Here is a 14,587-nt window from a genome sequence, read left to right as displayed (position 1 = left end):
GCCCCCCCCCCCCCCCCCATGTCAGAGTGGTGCCTCCATCATGATCTTAAATGCCTTATTTTAATAATAAGCGTCAGGTCTAAAATATGACCAACAGTTTGGTACAGTAAAGACGTTATGAGTACATCAATCACCGGCAGGCGGTGAAAGGGACGATTGTGCCTTTATGACGGCCCCAGTGACCATTAAAAACACCAGGCCACCTGGGAAATCTGACATCGCCCGACAGCCCCCGCGATCAGGCCGCTGTTAACCCTACAGCACATCAAACTCGCTCTCCATTTGCCCTGAGGCTATTACCTGTCACCCTTCTGAATAATGTCGCATGACAAATATGGCCAATTTCGCAAGTCAGGGCATGTGCTGTGAATTATGTGCGCACGCTAAGAGTGAGTGTATTTCACTTTTTTAACTGCAGTCCAGTTTAACACATGGTGGCTTTTAAAACATCAGTTAAAAGGCTTAAAGGGAAGAAACAGCAGTCAGGGCTCCATCAAGGGCGTGAACACAGTCACATGACACCGATGTTATGGCGCTCTAGGAATATGCAAAACGCTCATTTTCAGAGCAGATTTTCCATGGGAAGTTAATAATAGCGACAGCTACTTTAAAGCCGCGCGTTCACATTTACTTTACTCAGCAGAGGCTTTCGTCCGAAGGCTTCCTCACTTTTTCCACAAGAGAAACATCCATAATTAAATGTGGAGCACAGCAGGATATCCTGTTTATAGTCTACCTTCTGGCAAAGATTTCTGGGCAAGGAAGACCAAATGAACACGCCACTTAAACAGCTGCAGTGCTGCTGATCAGACAGCCTTGAGTTCATTCCCCGGTGCCTGAACTGCTCCGGACCTCTGCTGACACATTATCTGCACATTCTTGGACTGCTATGCGTACATATCTGTACTCTATATTAATGCATAATACTATTGGCAACCTAGTTCTAATCAGTACTTTAATCTTTTCCATACTTTAATGTATTTTATTCTATTCTATTTCATTTTATTTCTTTTTCTTAATTTACGTTCAGTGTTGTCTGTGAATGCGGGGCACCATTACTACCCAAACAAATTCCAGGTCCGTGCTGGGTGCACCTGACCCGAAAGTGAATTCTGATTCTGACTCTGATTCTGGTTCCTTATTGTCTCCGACTGGATGCACTTTCGGCCCAGAGGACGGGATGAAGCTTGCAGACAGATCATGACCGTTTCCGTTCACCGAGAGGGAGACGCAGGCATCTCCGTCGGATCCGGGATAGTGTGACCTGCCCAGCATGTTGAGTGGAGAGCCAAGCAGCCAACCGGTTCCTGCCCTTAGCACCCCCCCCCCCCCCCCCACTCCCCGCCCTCCGAGCAGCATCAGCGGACAGATCAGCGCATGCCGAGCTGGAGGGGGACAGCGGTGCTTAAGGTGTCAGATCATGTCACGCATGGCTTTCTGCTGGCATACTGAAGACAACAGGCACCACGAGAGAGAGCGAGAGCGCGCGAGAGAGAGAGAGAGAGAGAGCGAGAGAGAGAGAAAGAGAGAGAGAGAGAGCGAGAGAGAGAGAAAGAAAGAGAGTGAGAGCGAGCGCTACTCCATCCTCCGCTATTCAGCATGCGTTCTAATTAGTCTCGAGTACAATAACAACATTAACGAGCAGGTAGGAAAGTTCCTGAGTCTGCTAAGTTCCTCCAGAGCCGTGCCCGCCGGGCCTTGGAGCGCCGTAGTTTTGGCAGCGGCCCGAATGACATTTTCAGCAACCGTCCTGTGATTCCCCGAGTTGCCGTGGTCGACAAGGAAACAAGAAACATAACAATAAAAGCCAGAGAGCGCAGCTCCATATATTCTGCTCGTAAGGGGCATAGCGCGGCCCCAGGGCCCCAGGGCCCCAGCCGCCTTGCCGGAGCGGAGCCCGGTGTGCGAGGGGGCTAATTGTGCTTCTGGGTGGTGGACAAGTAGCAGATGGCAGCCGACATGTCACAGTGGCACCGTCTCCGCGGAGGGAGGGCAGGCGGGGCAGTGGGTCCCGTCCTCAATGCAGGTGTCTGCGCATCCGATGTCGTGCCATGCGTTGCATTAAGGCTAATTTGCCCAGGATAAACACAATTTGCATAAAGCACCCTATCTCAGACACACACTGGCAGACACACACACATTCGCATAAGGCTCCAGCAGAAGGTCATCACCAGCGTGATGTGAGACCACACTGTCCGACAGTGATTTGGCTGTTAGGGTCACCTGACCAGGGTCTGGGAGGGGGTGGCAGACACAATACAGCCAAAGGGGCCAGTGGGTCAGAGCTGGACCATTGATCCACCTTTCAGGCTGTAATTCGGAGTTTTGTGAGAGATGGGGGGCCATAAGCTTCCATCAAAGACCCGTGCTGAGACACTCAAACTACCCCCCAGTGGCAAATTTCCTGTCTTCCTGCCTACATGATGGTCCAGAGTCAACAGAAAAACAAGAAACTCACAGCAGCAGACAGGCAGGTCAACCACGTGTCTGGAGCACAGAAAAGACCACGCCCACAGGAAAAACATTTTGCTGTCACGATCGCGGCCTTCTTGCATGCAACACACTCTCATAGAAGACGTCGCCGTGAAAGGAGTCACATGATGCGTCCGAAATGCCAGCAAATATAAAGGGACCAAGAGCGCAAAGGAACGGGGGTCAGCTGTGCCACTGGGGGGTGAGGGAAGCACTTGCGGGACCAGCAGGGGACAGGGGGCAATAAAATGTTGCCTCCCTGTCTAGTACTCGATCGTTTGGCTTCAAAGTTCAAATCTTCGTAGCGTTTAAACTTGTTAATAAATGCATCAGCTACTGAGTAGGATGCTCAATGGTGTACTAACACCATGAGCGAACCCGGGCCCAGAGTGTTAACGCACCATGAGCGAGCCCGGGACCGGAGTGTTAACGCACCGTGAGCGAGCCCGGGCCCGGAGTGTTAACGCACCGTGAGCGAGCCCGGGCCCGGAGTGTTAACGCACCGTGAGCGAGCCCGGGACCGGAGTGTTAACGCACCGTGAGCGAGCCCGGGCCCGGAGTGTTAACGCACCGTGAGCGAGCCCGGGCCCGGAGTATTAACGCACCGTGAGCGAGCCCGGGACCGGAGTGTTAACGCACCGTGAGCGAGCCCGGGACCGGAGTGTTAACGCACCGTGAGCGAGCCCGGGACCGGAGTGTTAACGCACCGTGAGCGCAGACCAACGGGGGAGTGGGGAAAATCCTGCTCGAGCCCCACTTTCCAGTGCCATGTTACTCTTGGTGTTCAGCTGCATCCCCCCCCCCTCCCCCCGACCCGGCAGCTGGGCCAGTCCAACCCAGGCAGGTGTGTTTCCATCCAGCAGCCTGACTGAAGAAGCTCTCTGTCACACTCTGCAAACGAGGATCCCACCCCCCGTGACCCCACCCTCGCCACGCCGAAGAGTCTGCCCCTCCAGGAAGCCCTGCTCTTCCCATCAGACATCCTCTGATGATCTGGGTTGTTTCTGATGACACATCAGGAAATAGAGTTAAACAGTGTGGAGACACACAAGCATGGAGCAGGAGAGATGCACAGAAAGCCTCCCTGTTTCGGCATGGGTGGGGCTTCTCCATCTCTCACAGGCACAAGAAGCACGGAACATAAATAATTCTCACAAACTCAACCACGTGTGATTCCCAGTCACAGTGAGCTGATACTTATTGTTTTAAGGTAACCACTGCATTTTCACTTATTTGTAAGATCATTAAGTTCTATAGAGATTATTCATCTCCTTGTACCTGTACTAATACCCATAACGCAACAGCAGAATCGAACATCACATGTGTATCTACATTTTGAGTCCAGCAATAATCAGTCACACCCTGCGAAACAACAGCATTAATCACGGGAAGCCATGATCACCTCCATCACCAATGGGCTCGCTGTGGGCTGGCCGAGAGGGACCCATGTTTGACGAGCGCCACACTTTATTAATGAGCCCCCAGAAGCTGCGGAACACTCTCTGCTGCCACCATAGCTGCCCCTCCCTGACGTGGCCTCCCACTGATAAATCGCCGGCAACGCCACTGCATTTCGGTTATGCACCACTGACTCCAGGATGCTGCAAGAGTCTCAAGGTTTCATCTACGGCTCACGTCCACCCCGGCAGCAGCCACACAGCCTCCTCCTTGGTCAGCCAGACCCGGGACGCATTTCATAAGAGAAATACAATAATGTAATAATACAGACAATCTGAAGTGGAAAAGCTGATTTGCCATCAATTAACATTTCACAAAGGGCAGGTCCTAATAACATGATTGGCCAACAGTTGACTTTTGACAAAGGGCGGGTCCTAATCACCTGATTGGCCAACAGTTGACTTTTGACAGAGGGTGGTTCCTAATAACCTGTTTGGCCAACAGTTGACTTTTGACAAAGGGCGGGTCCTAATCACCTGATTGGCCAACAGTTGACTTTTGACAGAGGGTGGTTCCTAATCACCTGATTGGCCAACAGTTGACTTTTGACAGAGGGTGGTTCCTAATAACGTGATTGGCCATGAGTTGACTTTTGAAAAAGGGCGGGTCCTAATAACCTGATTGGCCATCAGTTGACTTTTGACAAAAGGCGGGTCCTAATAACCTGATTGGCCAACAGTTGACTTTTGACAAAAGGCGGGTCCTAATCACCTGATTGGCCAACAGTTGACTTTTGACAGAGGGCGGTTCCTAATAACATGATTGGCCATGAGTTGACTTTTGACAAAGGGTGGGTCCTAATCACCTGATTGGCCAGCAGTTGACTTTTGACAAAAGGCGGGTCCTAATCACCTGATTGGCCAACAGTTGACTTTTGACAGAGGGCGGTTCCTAATAATATGATTGGCCATGAGTTGACTTTTGACAAAGGGTGGGTCCTAATCACCTGATTGGTCAGCAGTTGACTTTTGACAGAGGGTGGTTCCTAATCACCTGATTGGCCAACAGTTAACTTTTGACAGAGGGCGGTTCCTAATAACGTGACTGGCCAAGAGTTGACTTTTGAAAAAGGGTGGGTCCAAATCACCTGATTGGCCATCAGTTGACTTTTGACAAATGGGGGGTCCTAATCACTTGACTATCCACACCACTACCTGCACAGTTAGTTCCAGGCCAGGTGTATCAGCACCCTTTAGTGACAGGAACGCAAAAACACATAAACAAGCATAATCATGCGAGAGCCACGTTTTACGCACCAACACCCATGTAAACAGTCTGTGTGATTTATGGGGGAGATGATAAAGCGTAATGAAAACCTGGTTATGGTGATACGCAGCCGCATGCGGGGGGGAGGGGGGACGAAGACGACTTGCAGAGATGACAGCCCTGCTCCTCGTGTCCTGAAACCTGCCAGCAAGGCATGTGCCCAAACTGGCTTCCCCTCCCCCTCTAATAATGGAGGGTCCCTCATGCCAGGGTCCGTATGTCGCCCATTTACAGCCTGGCCTTCGGGTGGCTTGTTTTCAACAGTGTCCCCGCTCAATGGTTACAGCAGCGTTCACTTCTGCCTCACACTTAACGGGAGGTCGGCCCACTGGGGCCCGATGGGTGCCCAAGGCCCACTGAGGGAGAGGTTAGCCCTGGAAAAAGAGCGGGCACACGGGAAAGGCGTCCGCACCCCCCTGCACCCCACGAGAGGGAGATGACTGATGCTGGAGCGAATCATTTGGCTCTCTGACGTTCCACGCAGGCCAGGGGCAGATGCTTGACTGCTGAGTGTTTCTGCCAAGGCTGAACGGGTCCATCATCAATAACAGGGACCCCACGGTCCTGATGCTTCGGACGTGTCCTCCATGTCCTCCGAACACGCGGGCAGGACATGAGGCCCTGAAGATCCCCCTGGTCTCACACTTCTCTGGAGGGGAGTAAGGGACAGTCGGCACGTGTACGCAGAGTCACTGCTCAGCTGCTCCATCTGGAGCCACTGAAACAGCAGAACTGGGCTTGGCGATCAGGAGGGTGGGGGGAGGGGAGGGGGGACAAGGGCATCTGTTCCACACACGCCCCGTGCGTTATAATTAGAAGAGGAGTGAAGCTTCGGGGCCCGGCATGAGCATTAGATAACGTTGCAGACCTTCCCTGGCCGCCAGAAACCACAGCAACGTCGCCTACAGTGGGAGGAGCCAGAGGAAAACAAGGGGTGTTAAATGGCGGCGTGACCCCAGTAAACCTCACAGAATAAACCAGCCGCCCGGAGCAGCCTGTTACCCGAACACCACATGCGAAATGTAAAAACATCACCAGCGTATCCTCATAAAACCACCTCTTTGGCAGATAAAAAGCACGGTAAAGCACGCAGCGCAAGGGGCCAGGTGGTTAGCGCCGCGGCTGCGGTGCGAGTTTATAGAGCCAGCTGGTGGAAAACGAGGCTCTCCGCTGCATTTTAACCCCATAAATACTGCGCTAACAGCCACCCCGGCTGCTCACACTCGCTCCCCCCTAATGAGTAATTCCATGAAGGTGCGAGCGGCTAATCAGCCTTAGTGGGGCTGTAATAGGATTAGCGCTTGTCGCTAAACTCGGGCAGTCCGGCTCCTCTGCGTGCGGCAGGAACGGAAACCAGCACCGTGGTCCGGGCCGTGTCTCTGCCGCCTTGCTGGCCCACCCCCCCGCACCTTCAGGATACGGCTCCTCACACCATAATGGGCCACAGCGAGGGGCCTGGATTGGCGAGTGGCACCACACCTCGCTCTGCTGCCTCTGTGCTGGGGAGGATCACACCTGTCCACCTGGTCTGTCGCTCCCCGGCCTCCACGGCACCGGGGCACAAAGAGGCTCGATCATTAATCATGAAAATCCCCTCCTGCTACTGTCTGAGGAGCAGCATGCACCACCTCCTGACTCCTCACATGGACCACGGAGGTGCCCGTTACACATCTGGATCTGAGTCGGAGCCTCGAGACACATTCCCACCACATCAGCCTTCCAGGTGTGATTAATCTCTGTCTTCAAGGGGTGCACACTCCCCCTGTCCCTCTCATGGTCTGGAAATTGCAGGTATCCGTTGTATAATAATACCGTGCGGGTATCTCTGAGGAGTCAGAGGCCGGACCTTCGCCTTCTGTAACCGTCAACAGAAAAGAATCGCTCATAAACTGCCTGAGTGGAAGCGCTTCAGCACAATTCTCCTCTGAGAGACCTCCAGATGGTCGCTGGTCTGCTCAGCTCCTCGAGGGTGTGGTCAGCGTGAACCATGGATGCTTGCCCCACACAACCCACCATGGGGTACTGAGGGGCCATCCAAGCTAAGTCAGGAGGAAGCCACTGACCAGCAGATGATCAGCAGATAATCAGTAACAGAGGAGGCTGGTGAATACAGTCCATTATTGCATATTCAACACTGAAAGGGTATTAAAACCGCTAAATGCCTTGATAACAGAAATGCATATAAACCGTTCGCGAGAGTGCCATCATTCAATTAGTATAACACCATACGTGTCCCTTGTTTGGTGCATTTAGTAATAGGAATAAATTATATTCACATCGCATCTGGGCCAGCAGCCGTTGCCATGGCGCCCGGGGGGGGTTGACTGCTGCGAGTATAAGGGCGTCCGTGTGAGCCGCTCTGATAGCGGCTCGTTACACCGGGACTGGTGACCGTGTCAGCGTGTCACCCTCGGGCCGGCACGCCGCTCCCACGACCCCGGAAACGGCTGCGGCATTTGCGGCTCGGTTAATGACGGCTAATCACTGCTCTCATGTCTAGCCTCCGCCATGGAGAGAGACCTCGAGCATCGCCGTGACGCCGCGCCGGCTGTTTCTGTTGGTTATTCATTAGGTGTCCTATCTTACCCGTCACCCTGTCTTATCTGAGTGGGCCTAGAGAGGGCCCTGTGACCTGTGGAGCGGCGCTCATTTTACACCCCCCACCCATTCCAGTCCTGCCCTCTTTCCAGCATCCTCTGCTCTGGACCCTCACCGCACCACTTACTGACCCCTGTCACAGCAGGCAGTGATGGGTGACATTGGGGTGGCGGTGGGGGGGGGTTGCCTTTACAGCAGGAGGCCCTTCAAATCCTTTCAAATCCTCAGCTGTCAGGGGAGCAAACAGCCCCCCCATTGTGACACCGGGCTTTTCACGTTCAAATGTCACCGCCGAATACTAACAGGAGATCTGCAGACGGCAAGTCCAGCTAAGCTGTGATTCCGCCTGTAGCCAGAAGTGGGAAAATCTGTCTCAGACAGAGTCTTCCTGTAGCCGGATGTCAAGGAGGAGAGAAAGATCCATCTTTGACATTTTGTCGTTTTCTTCCTGTAGCCGGACATCACAGAGGACAGGAAGATCCTTCTCTGACATTTCGATGTTGTCCTGTAGCTGATCGTCACAGAGGACAGGAAGATTCATCTTTGACATCTTGTTGTTTTCTTCCTGTAGCCAGACATCACAGAGGACAGGGAGATCCATCTCCTGACATTTCGATGTTGTCCTATATTTGATCGTCACAGAGGACAGGAAGATTCATCTTTGACATCTTTTTCTCATCCTCCCGCTGCCTGTCCCACCTGGACTTTTAACCGCCAACATAGACACTATTTTTATACCCGCCAGAATTTCCTCCTGGCAGAAAAGCTGGGAGTAATGAACCCAGTTAGTGCCTACAGGTTATGGCATGAACATCTCCTAATTAAAATGGTTTGGCTTCACTGAACTGCACTGAGATGTCTTTGTGATCAATGCCTGAAGATGATGCTTCTCTCAGCTCCAAGTGGACGTGTCTTTCAGCGGAACTGGCGTTCCCCAGAGTCCTTGTGGGATAGGGCTGGTCCCATTTAGATCGGCGGGACGACGGGGTCCGCTCTGTGCCTGTCTGCCTCCCCGCTAAAGTTCCCAAACCCCAGCGAAGACGTTTCCACTCCAATGACTCTGAAAGAAGAGATCCGACATGCTCACATATGCAACAGTTGATGAGGAAGTCAAAGGTCACACTCCAGGCTGAGGGCTTGTCTCAGCTGAGATGTTGCGCCCACAGACCCCTGCACTGTCTCTGCACCCACCTGTCAATTTTAATTGGAGCGGGAGAGGCCCGCCCCCCGCCCCCCTATAAAAATAACAGTGAATTAATGAGGGCTCCCTGCGCCTTCTTAAACACGGCTAATCAGCCCCGTTCTGCCAGCCATGGCCAGTCGGCTCACGTGTGTTTTCATGCGACTTTGTCACTTTGTTTCACTCGCTGTACAAAGCTGGAAGCCGAGAGCAGGAGGCTGACACCCGGCAGGCCTGCTGCCGCGCTCTCATTAGCCCACCAAAACCCTTTGGGCAGCAGGCCCACCTCACCAACATCCCCTTTATCCTGAAACGCGTGTCACATTCTTTTTGCTGCGACCTCGCGTCCACCTCGTGTTTGAAATGAAGGTTCCTTTAAAACCAGCCGGTTCTGTGTTCTGTGACTCACCGAGACTCGTCGACTCCTCTGGCAGGACGGCTAGTCAGGCAGCACCCGGCAAACAACACTTAACAGCTGCCACTTTGCTGCACTGCTCTGACCTCTGACCCCCCGGGTGGAGTCAGCTGATTGGCCAAGCCACCCTTTGGCTCTTTTACTTAACTTCTATTTAACTGGCTGCTTGACAGTGTAAAATGCAGGGGGGGGGGGGGGTGGTTAAAATCTAACCCCACCACAGAAAGGCACTGTTTCTTTTGCCCAAGCATTTCTAAAGGGTAGCAGCACCCTGTTTGAGTAAAACCTGACTTAAAGAGAGCAGGCGATCTGATACAGAGCAGGGAAGGTCAATTCTGCACTTATTGGGATGAAATGCAGGGGGAAAAAATGGAAAGGTCAATTCATCAACTCGCTGTTATACTCAGATCTGGCGCTGAGAGAGATATAGTGGGCTGGCTGATAAAATTCAGCTAGTGTGGTATCTCTCAATAAACACTCTTAGCTCCCCCCCCCCCCCCCGCTCCCCCAGACAGGCGGGTGTCGGCTTCAGAGACAGACAAAGAGGGTGGGTGGGGCTGTTTTATATGTCAGTGTCCTCAGGAAGACGCCCACTCCTCTCCTCTCCTCTCCTCTCCTCTCCTCTCCTCCGCATTAAACCATGCACACTCAGAGTGTGTAAATTGTACACGCTGAGGACCAGAGAGCATTTCACGGCCGATCCTGGGGGTCGTGACTTTCCGCAGCCGTCACGGCATGAAGGTGAAAATCATACCCCCCTCCCCCGCAACCCACTCCCATTCACCACCATCGCCTGTCAGCATCACGAGACGCGATGGAAGGGCGCCGTGTCGACAGGCGTCGTGTTTTATTAAAGCCAGGGGGACTGAGTGATTTGAGGAGGGTGCCTGTATAGGAACGGGACACAGCGTGTAAATATCCTGTCAGAAAGGGCCGCGGAAGGTGGGGCTTGTCTCAGCGTGATCTTCCGGCGGGATGCGGCATCAATCAGCCCTCGCAGCGCCATCCTATCAGCTCTTATGGTGGGGGAACATCATTCATGAAGAGGTGGTGGGACGAGAAGATGGACGGTCACATCGGGGGGGAAACGGAGGGAACCGAAGGGGGGTGAGGCTGTGGAGCAACCTCACACACACTCCCCACACCCACAGACCCCCTCCCCCCACACTCATACACCCTACAAACACACATACCCCACACTCACACATACACACACACCCCACACACAACACCCACAGACCTCTAACCCCGCCCCACACACACACCATCTAATCCACCCTTTTTGAAGCCATGCGCCATGTTGGTTTTCTCCAGACTTTCCTGAACAACGTGCACTGCCCCACATGGACCAGAGGGGGGTGCTGAGGCACCAGGCTGACTTTCCGCCCACTGCGATGCGAACACAGACCCCGGGCATCAGATTCCATATGGCAGTACCACAGCACCAGCAGAAATGGACCCCCTGGGAATGAAACGGATCTCCCCACCTCACCTGAACTCACTTTCACATTGAGCTGACCCTTCAGACCGAAGAGCTTCAGTGTGAAATCTAAGGATGCCTGGAGGGACATGCTAGTAGTGGATTCTGTGTACGATGGCAAAGCCTTGCAGTGAGATTCAAGACTTTAACACTTCGTCATTTTTAGCAGATACACAAAGAGGCCCTATGAACTGCCATATGAATTTTTGCTCCTTGCTGAAAACGATGTCATCTGCTGTAACACCCCAAAGCACAGCTGCTCTAGCACAATCCGGATGGCTGATGTATCTACCACACACCTCGCATTTACGCCTGTCTCTTGTGCATCTTGTCTCTTTATTCGTCATCCATATTATGCCTAATTGTTAGATGTCCATTATCATGGTGTCTCTGATGGTAGCCAGCTGTACCAGCAAAAATTTCCACTAGCCTCGGTGTCGTGCCGATAAAGACTATGCCTAACTGTGATCCTAACCATGATTCTGACTGTGATCCTGATCCTGATTGTGATTCTGACCCTGATTCTGACTGTGATTCTGATCCTGATTCTGAAAGCCCCACAGTCAACTACCCAGAATCTATGTTAAGTAAGCAGAGGGGGCATTTTAAGACCAGCTTAACCGAATGACCAGGACCACAACCAAAACAATCTACCCGCTACTTAACCAGGTTGAAAACACAAAGGTGCCAATATTCAGAGCATGAAGGTCCACATGCTGTCAGGCTCCTGATGGGGAGGACAGCGTCTGATCTCAGATACGGAATTAGGAAGTGAGGTGTGTGGTGTCTCCATAAAGGCTAAATCTGGCACAAATATGAGTCAGAAACAGCACTGTCAAAATGAGTCAGTGCTCCCGAAAAAGCACTGTCACGGTCAAAATGAGTCAGTGCTCCTGAGAAACAGCACTGTACGCGGTCAAAATGAGTCAGTGCTCCTGAGAAACAGCACTGTACATGGTCAAAATGAGTCAGTGCTCCTGAGAAACAGCATTGTACACGGTCAAAATGAGTCAGTGCTCCTGAGAAACAGCATTGTACACGGTCAAAATGAGTCAGTGCTCCTGAGAAAGCACTGTCATGGTCAAAATGAGTCAGTGCTCCTGAGAAACAGCACTGTACGCGGTCAAAATAAGTCAGTGCTCCTGAGAAACAGCACTGTACGTGGTCAAAATAAGTCAGTGCTCCTGAGAAACAGCACTGTACATGGTCAAAATGAGTCAGTGCTCCTGAGAATCAGCACTGTACACGGTCAAAATGAGTCAGTGCTCCTGAGAAACAGCATTGTACACGGTCAAAATGAGTCAGTGCTCCTGAGAAACAGCACTGTACATGGTCAAAATGAGTCAGTGCTCCTGAGAAACAGCACTGTAAGCAGTCAAAATAAGTAAGTGCTCCTGAGAAACAGCACTGTACATGGTCAAAATGAGTCAGTGCTCCTGAAAAACAGCACTGTACGCGGTCAAAATAAGTCAGTGCTCCTGAGAATCAGCACTGTACATGGTCAAAATGAGTCAGTGCTCCTGAGAAACAGCACTGTACGCGGTCAAAATAAGTCAGTGCTCCTGAGAATCAGCACTGTACATGGTCAAAATGAGTCAGTGCTCCTGAGAAAGCACTGTCATGGTCAAAATGAGTCAGTGCTCCCGAGAAAGCACTGTCTCGGTTAAAATGAGTCAGTGCTCCTGTTTCTGCTCCTGAGAAACAGTACTGTACATGGTCAAAATGAGTCAGTGCTCCTGAGAAGCAGCATTGTACACGGTCAAAATGAGTCAGTGCTCCTGAGAAAGCACTGTCATGGTCAAAATGAGTCAGTGCTCCTGAGAAACAGCACTGTACACGGTCAAAATAAGTCAGTGCTCCTGAGAAACAGCACTGTCATGGTCAAAATGAGTCAGTGCTCCTAAGAAACAGCTCTGTGAATGGTCAAAATGAATCAGTACTCCCAAAAAAGAAACGTACATGGTCAAAATGAATCAGTGTTTCTGAGAAACAGCACCATCCACGGACAAAATAAGTCAATGTATGAGAACCAGCAATGTACATGGTCAAAACGTTATTCTCTAAAGGAGCTGTCTGGTATCTCTGCAGTACCAGGAAAACACAAAGCCTTTCTGAATGCATCGTGCTGTTTGACCTGCATGGCTAGTAAGCGTATGGGCGGTGTTCTGACAAAACATTCTACCTATCGAGACGTGCTATCGAGCCTTTCTACACATGTGCAGTTCCACCATCTTGGGATTAGGGTTAGGTTTTAGGGGTTAGGGTTAGGGTTAAGGTAAGAGTTTTAGGGGTTTTTGGGGGGGTTAGGGTTAGGGTAAGAGTTAGGGTTAGGGCTATCGATTAGCACTACGGTAGGATGTTTTGATAAAGTAGGACGTTTTGTCAGAACAGCGGGACACATCCTCACAGAATAACACCCCCCACCCTACTTTAGCATCTCCTTTGGGTCACCACTAACTGTCCCGGGTCCAGGACAAGCCTGCAGGGGGGAGGATCCCTGATAGGATAAGCAGCATCAGGAAAACGAGGGCGATTCTGCTTGTAAATACAGGGTAAAGAAAATTCCGGAAATCATCTATGAGTCGGGAATAAATGAGAGACGGTGGGCTGACAGGAGTTGAGCGTAAACAATAAGTATCTATGGGGCCACGGGTGGGGGGCAGGTTTGTTTCACCATCGATGTTCCTTCGTGTCCTCGGCTGGGCCTCTCCATTACACGCCTCATCCAAAAGGCCTGGTTTCTATTCTGAGGATTTGCATGAAGAAAGGAGGGAGGCAGCGCTGTACAGAAAATGGAGAAAGAGAAATGCAGCCAGATAGGCTCCCACCCTGCTGAGCCCGTCCACTCCAACAAGTGCTCAGCGAGTCGGGGGGTGGCTGACACTCTCTGCCTCATCCCGCCCCCCGGGGGGTACCAAATGCTCCGACTGGGCACTCTCACTGGAGTAGAGAATGTGTGTGAAAGGCAGCGCTGGTAAGGGAGGCAGTGCAGTGCCAATGGAAGCCACTGTACTGCAGCGCCTCCTTGTGGCAAGGAAGAGAACTGCATGAGCTTCCCGGGCATCTCACTAGGAGCCGAAGGGCAGGAGGCCCAAATACCTTCAGGCCAAAAGGACCTTCGGTGTAGCCCCAGCATTCCCAGTTTATAAGTCCAGTGAAGTTAACCAGTTTTATTTTGCCAATTAAAAAAAAGTCATCTCCCACTGGCATCAATTAACAATGCTAATCTCCCTCTTCCTGACTCTGCTGATAAAACTGGCATTTTACATCTAATTAATGCACGGAATCATCATATAAATGCCTAATGAGGCTGTGATCACATTACCATGAAAATGTTCATTAACGAAGTTTTTTGGGGGGGGGGGGGGGGCTTTCTGTAATTAGCAAATATTGAGCGGCATGTGGTAAGAGCTACCTACAGGGCTGCAGACCACTTACGGCTCAGGAACACACAGGTAGGACCTGCACACACAGACACAGCACGGTCAGGACCTGCACACACGGACGCAGCACGGTCAGGACCTGCACACGCGGACGCAGCACGGTCAGGACCTGCACACACGGACGCAGCACGGTCAGGACCTGCACTCACGGACGCAGCACGGTCAGGACCTGCACACACGGACGCAGCACGGTCAGGACCTGCACTCACGGACGCAGCACGGTCAGGACCTGCACACACGGACGCAGCACGGTCAGGACCTGCACACACGGACGC

General features: G+C 52.0%; 1 protein-coding gene across 2 annotated transcripts in view; it reads right to left on the bottom strand.

Moving 5' to 3' along the window:
* Window positions 1–14,587, bottom strand: part of LOC111858650 (PDZ domain-containing RING finger protein 4-like) — an 81,704-nt gene that overhangs the window by 18,224 nt on the left and 48,893 nt on the right. The gene's annotated exons all lie outside the window — the stretch shown is intronic.

Source organism: Paramormyrops kingsleyae, chromosome 3, assembly GCF_048594095.1.
Source record: "Paramormyrops kingsleyae isolate MSU_618 chromosome 3, PKINGS_0.4, whole genome shotgun sequence".
Classification (NCBI taxonomy): domain Eukaryota; kingdom Metazoa; phylum Chordata; class Actinopteri; order Osteoglossiformes; family Mormyridae; genus Paramormyrops; species Paramormyrops kingsleyae.
Note: the sequence above shows the minus strand (reverse complement) of the source record. Positions and strands in the feature narration are given on the sequence as shown.